The sequence below is a fragment of the Trachurus japonicus genome, chromosome 15 (assembly GCF_045865225.1).
Source record: "Trachurus japonicus isolate A0001 chromosome 15, Traja_1.0".
Classification (NCBI taxonomy): domain Eukaryota; kingdom Metazoa; phylum Chordata; class Actinopteri; order Carangiformes; family Carangidae; genus Trachurus; species Trachurus japonicus.
The window spans coordinates 4,477,410-4,484,343 of NC_140921.1; the positions used below are offsets into that span (position 1 = coordinate 4,477,410).

A 6,934-nucleotide genomic window follows, 5' to 3' on the forward strand; every position below is an offset into this window, starting at 1 on the left:
AATGCGCGTTGCCTTCAGGGACAGTTTTTCATCAAGCAGTCTCTGAATTTCCCTCTACAACAAGAAATCCCATGAGCCTCCGTAGCGTAGCTCTGAGCAGCTCACGGCTCTGCTCCGCCGTTCTAAAAACAGCTTGCACCGACAATTAAAGGTAACGAACCTACTGCTATGACTATAGGGATTGTGGCAATGGGCCAATTTGCCAAAATGTTGAACTACCCCTTTAAAGTTGATCATCTCTCTGAGAAACATCCATGACGAGGTTAAACATTAGAAACTCGCTCAATATCCACATAAAGAACATTTTATGTTAGGCAGCTCATTACTGTGTCCAGTCAGACAGGAACACAGTTAATTACTGTATTTTTACAGGTGTAGCCAACAGATGTGCCACAGTGAGGAAAAAACACATGCAGGGATGTTGTTTTGGGGGTTTGAAAAGCTCAGTGCTCAATTTTTTTCTCTTTCATTCAACAACAGCAGAAAAACAATACATGTTTTTTTAAATTATGGCTTTCAAACATGTCTTTAGGATGCAAATTGACATGATAAAAATTAAAAGGGCAGGTGGTCGATGTAATTACAGGGTGTGTGACTGGTTTGACTGGTATGAACAAACATGAACGACGGCTACTCTTTTTCATTTCAGAGCAGTTTAAAATTAGTCTTTGCAAGTAGCTACTTAACATTAACATGGAGAAGGTCAAAGAATCTGTTATATAAGCTAGATATATAAATGTATAGCCTATAAACAAACCTATATTTAGCCTAAAGAAACAATCTGAAGAAAGATATTTTCCGTCTAATATTCTGATTTAAATTAAAGTAGCTTCACCTCAGGCTGTTTCCACCATGACTGAGATCATTGATTCATATCAAACTCATCTCAAACACACATCTGACACTGATACTCTGTCATGACACATGTGTGTAGGAGGATGTGAAGTCATGTATTTTCTTTTTACTGCTGCCTGTCTGGAGGCTTTTAGGGAGAAATCTGCACATGGATGGACAAGTAGCATGTTGGGACATCATTGTGTTGTGTTGACTTTCTCACTTAGGTTTAAATTAGGCTAGCCTACCAATAATAATACAGACCTACACTTTAAATATCCTGCATGGGTCTACTCTACATGATTCAGTAGGCAAATGATAATTAACATAAAACTCAGACTTGTTGTAGCCTAAAGTTTAGGAATGTTGTAGCTATTTCCTTCTTCTTTTTAAAGTTTCAAAAGATAGAATGAAATAATATTTATCTCAGATATCACAGTAGCTTAGCCTATCTTTCAGTAATCACAGGCTGCACACTCAATTTCCACACACCTCAGCTGTCAGTCATAATAAACCCACAATAATAACAGGTCTGATGCAGTTCAGCCCCAAACATAAAGCAGTGGTAGGATATCTTACCTTAGTCCAGCAGTTTGCTTGGTGGAGCCAGGTGTTGAAGCAGCCATGGTCTGTCTCTGCAACAATGTCCCAGTCTGTAATGTCCTCACAACAGTCTCTGCTTCAGTTGTTAGCTACCTGTGCTACCTGTGGCTAATAAGCCTCCATACACCTGGCTAGTGAATGCTAACGAGGCTCGGTCGGTAAATTATGCTAATGAGCCGACATAAACATGAGCAACTCTGCGACGCACACCTTGAATAACTGTCTCTAGTTGTGTGTAGCGTGGATATGTTACACACTGATGAGTATTGACTGTAAAAATCAACTACACACTTGTTTATACGAACTTTTCACACGCGTTTTTAGTCCGACGTGACTGTGCGTCAAGCTAGCTCACGTTAATTCAGGTGTAGCTACTCACTTCCGGTTTTCAAATTAAACACTCCAACCAATGAATGGCTCGTCTAGCTTTTTATTTTTTAACCACCAAGGATCTTTCAAAATAAAACAATTATTATAACGTTAATGCTACAATCCCGACACAAAATCTTAACCATGTCACACATTCACACATTGAAAAGTATTCTTTATGCTACAATTTCCTAGCCTATAAAAATTGATAGGCTACACCAGTCCCACACAGCAGGAGACTCCGACGCGGATCCGCATTCAAGTCACCAAACCCGCGTGACTGTCACATTCGTTTGGGCGCCGCCTAGAGGATCAGCCCCGCCTCCAGGCAGAGCCGTTATTCTACCGTCAAACAGCGGATCCCGAACGGACCCGTGTCGGACGTGTGGACACGGACGCGCCTTTACTGTAACGGTCGAACACAGTAGTCCACACCGAGCCGAGACTAGAGGAGTCATCTTTCTTTGCTGGGACACGGTTGTGCTGAAGCCTCTAGTAAGTTTATTGATTTATTGATGTATTGCGACATTCACAGTAACGTTAAACATTGGCCTTTGTGTTTTTAATCGTCATGTATATTAATGCTTGTAATGACGTTGTTTGATATTAGCACTGTTAGAACTTTTGTAGTTTTGTGCAACAGGCTAGGTTAGCTTCTAGCTGAGATGTGATGATGCACGTCTGTAGCTATTTTGTTTTAAAATGGGATAGCAATTTCGGGAGAATATGTTGTGGTTGTGTGACTAAAAAAAACACACATTGTTATTTGGTAACGTTATGGTTATCTGTTTTAATGTATCGCAGCTGTTATGCTGTGTAACGTTAACGTTAGCCTATGCTAGCGGTAACTTATGTAACTTAGCTGCTATTTCTCCGACCTCGACCTCCCATTTCCTCGATTTAAGTAGGCTATGCCCGGTGTTCCGACTCCCAGTAATTACGAGTCGCCCTCTTCATACACATTACGGTGTTTTTTTTTTTTAAAATAATTATTTTCTTTTCTTTAAAACTAACTAGCCGTTAGCGGCTAGTTAGCCGGCTAGTTAGCCGCTAACGGCTAGTTAGCCGCTCGGCTTTTATTTAAAAAATAAAAAACACCGTAATGTTTATGAAGAGGGCAACCAACTCCAACGTTACGGAGTTTAGAATGACTTTTTTAAGCCTCTCTTTGCTCCTCATGTCGTAATTCTCCGTGACTTTTCGCTAGCCGAGCGGCTAACGGCGCTGTTGTACTGTATATCAGCACGGGTGTGATTCGGTCGTAGGCACGAGGCCGCACACCCGTGCTGATATACAGTACAACAGCACTCCCTCTGCCTTTATTCATCCCACGAAGGGGAAATTCACAAGTTACAGCAGCAGTACAAACACACTCACACATGCCATGCACACTGGCAATATTAATGTTTAAGCTTGTCAGTGCTTTATGATGATTAATATATGCTGAGAAACAAGATAAAATTGTAAATCAAGCAGGAAAGACCAATAATTTGTGTTTAATGAATCAAATATAATCAGATATTGTTTTGGTCATAAATAGGCTACGGTATGTTTAATTCGCTGGGGAGGAGGGGCGGGCACACAGCTTTTCTTTTTTTTTAAACTTTTTTTTTTAAATAGTGAGGGCTGTCATTTTTGCTAAGCTTAAGTCAACTAAAGTTAGCTATTTTGTGTCTTCTATGTCCTGCCTTGAGTTTATGTTGTCTACACACCCACATACTTGACTTTTTTTCAACATTTTTTCTATTTTTACTGTGCAGATAATCCTCCAGCTAGGCCAATATTTGACATGTCTCTGGGTGCTGCTGTGTAGTGGTGAGTATTAGCCTACTATTCAATTGCTTTTGTTGGTTTTCGGGATGCACATTTTGAATTTTTTTTCTGACTGATGATAACCAACGCTTGTTAACCGATATGATTACAATGCTCTCGGGGGCGATCACTTTTTCTCTTTTGCGCAGCTCTGTTGTAACAGGTGATGCAGATCGATGTCCCTGTAGGCTACATTTGTTGTCTGGCCTTCTTTTATGATATTATTCCTTTTTTAATATTGTGAGTAAAGATAATTACTGCAAGTCCTATTGCCTTTAAGATTCTAATGTTCATTTTTTTTGTTGAAACTATTTTGGAGAGATATGTCTAATAATCAGTCTTCATTACAACACAAAATAATATGGCACCACAAACTAAACCAATTTCCATTTGTCTTTCTTTCTCTAGTGAATGTGGCAGTGTAAAGGGTGTTCAGTTGCTGTGCAATATTTGACATGTCTCAGGGTGCTGTGTCAAAGGCTCTGCAGTAGTGGTGAGTATTACTAAATCAGTTGTTGTTTTCTGAGTTTATTGTTTTTTTTTCATTTATGTATATTATTTTTAAACAATTACTCAGTAATGAAAAAGAAATAGGGGGCATCATTGCACCAATGGATGAAGTAAATATATTCTCTGGGTTGGGGGTGTAACAACTGATTGTCTTCAAGACAAAAATGCCTTTTACCAGGACAAATGAGAATTTTCACAGACATGAACTCAAACAACACAACTTCTCCTCTGCTTTTCTGCCGTAGGATGATGACGTGGATCTGGGAAGAGAATGCGTCCTAAAGACCCTCTGCGTTTACCTGAATGAGGACCCGGAGAATCTATTGAGAGTATGTGGTAAGTATTACTTAGGTTTAGTATGTTGAGATGTTATCTTTCGTATTTTATATAAACTTTAAAACATCTACTCATTGTAATTACTTTACAGTCAGCTAAGTTGTAGGATAATATGGTAGTGCTCTTAATATCAAAGTGTGTGTTTATTTTTCATTAAAGGGATAGTTCGGGTCTTTTGATATCTATCTATACCCTTGTTTTAGCACAGAGCTAAAGGGAGAGCTTTATGAACCTGATGTGATGCTGAACCTCATCAGATGGAGTTCCATAGACTGTAGGAAAGAGGTTAGAGCAGAGAAGAGTGATCGTTGCAGCGCAGTCCATGGTGGAAGATCAGACCAACAAATATACAGACAGCGTGCATCACCTCCAAGGATGGTGCTGCTGGAAAAAAAAAAGAACAGCACTCCTCTGCAGCCAGCTGACGTGTAGCTCACCTGCAGCTGTCAGAGGATCCTCGCTCTTTCTTTAGCCTGGCGTTTGGATGCACTTTGTTCAACATGTGAAGATCTAACCACCATCTGACCACCGGTCAGCTGAGCCAGCTAACAGAGTGGACGTGGCTGGTGTGTAGGCTCGCTATTTTATAACGGCAAGAAAAAATAATCGTCCTGATAGTGTGTGTACATTTGTCCGGCTGATCTTCCATCACGGACTGCGCTGCATTACTGATCATCACCCGGTCACCCTGTCTGTCACAGCTGCAGCTGTGGTCTAACTTCAGCTTGTTGCTTCCCTGTCCCTCCTCTCTGTGTCTGCCCGTTCTAACTCCATCTGACGAGGTTCAGCATCACATCAGGTTCATAAAGGTCTCCCCTTGGCTCTGTGCTAAAACAAGGGATGGCTTCATCACTTGTGTCATAATCAGATTACGTGAACTATCCGAGCAATAAACTCCATGAAACAGCTGATGGAAATGCGCACAGCCGTCTAGAGGCGGCAGCGCGCAGTGATACGGAGGGAGAGAAAATAGCAGCAAGCGATTGTGAGGTCAGACTTTTTTGTGGACAACGGTTTTGTGATGCAAATGTATCACTCTTTTGAACGCATATTGTTTTGAGAAGTAAAACGCTTTTCGTGACCCCAGCCAACTAACCGGACTACATTCGTCAGCACCGCAAACTCTCAAAGTGTGAAAGAGAGAATTAAACATAGCCTATTTATTATCAGTTACTATGACCAAAACAATATTTGATTCGTTAAACATAAATTGGTCTTCCCTGTAGGATTTGTTTTATTTACAATCTTATTTCTCAGCATATAGGCCTATTAATTATCATGACAACATAAAGCACTGACGAATAAGCCTAAACATTGATACAGGACTCTGTAACACAACTCATCACACATTCATGCTCTCCCTGTGTGATCATCTGAGAAGCAGACAGTCTGAGGTTGAAGTTTAGGTGACACTGTGACAGGTCTCTGTACGTCTTGACCACATGTCGGCTGTTCAGCTGTAGTAGAGGAGAACTCAGCTGTTTTCAGCTCCACCGCACGTAGCGTTTTTTTTTTTTTTTTTTAGGAGCTCCGGTATATTGCGGCTTTATGCGGGAGGACACGCGATAAACTACAGCTGATCCAATGTATTTATCTGAGCTTGGTCACCGTGAGAGGCGCTTTGAGCTGCGTTCATATTAAGTTACACCTGACGCAGGACAGGGCATTTTGACAGGTCTGCGCTCACATCAGCTGTGTTTATTTACCCTCACCCTGTCACATAAGCGATCAGCTGTTTTTTTTGTTTTTTTTAACGTTTGATGTCTTTTTTTCTTTTTGCTCGAAATTAAACATGGTATGACCTTGACTCCCTATATATCTGTCTGTTTGATTACAGGTGCTGTAAGAAAAAATACAGTGACAGGTCAGCCACAGATGACGAGGTGACCAAACACGCCATCCACCTTGTGGCAGATTGTGCAGCGAGGAGACGTGTCCCGCCTCCATCCACGCGAGAACCCCAGTAGCATGTACTTTAAAAGAATAAACAATATTTGTATTGAACTTCTTGTCGTTCACCAGTTATTCATTTTCTGATATTTTAGCTTCACATTTCATTGAAGTTGTAGCCTCATTTTGTACAGTTAATTGATGTCTTGACTTCAACCTTTTCTGTATATTGACAATAGTGTTGGGTTAAAAATGCAAGGCAATGCAGATTTAAGCTTGGTGTAGAAGTCTAGGCTAGGCATAGTTATAGTTTTAGTTTAAGCTATTTTATGGAGATTTTGAAAATGATGAACGGGTCCAAAACGGACCCGGGCCAGAGGTTTTTTTTGCGTCCGTTTCGGATCCGCGGCGGATTTGCGTGTCCCGAACGGACCCGGGCCAGAGGTAATTTATAAGTCCGTTGCGGGTCCCAAACGGATCCGGGCCAGAGGGTTATTATGAGTCTGTTGCGGATCCGCGGCGGATTTGCGGGCCCTGAACGGACCCGCCGCGGAGGTATGATTTAAATCGCGGATGCGGA

The 6,934-nt window shown here is 41.2% G+C and overlaps 1 long non-coding RNA gene across 1 annotated transcript; it reads left to right on the forward strand.

Annotated features, from left to right (window-relative positions):
• Positions 1-2,044: 2,044 nt before the first annotated feature.
• LOC146973086 (uncharacterized) lies at positions 2,045-6,366 on the forward strand. The gene is made up of 5 exons (XR_015037804.1): positions 2,045-2,301; positions 3,567-3,621; positions 4,027-4,111; positions 4,374-4,464; positions 6,302-6,366. It is a non-coding gene; the product is annotated as an uncharacterized LOC146973086 (long non-coding RNA).
• Positions 6,367-6,934: the final 568 nt, after the last annotated feature.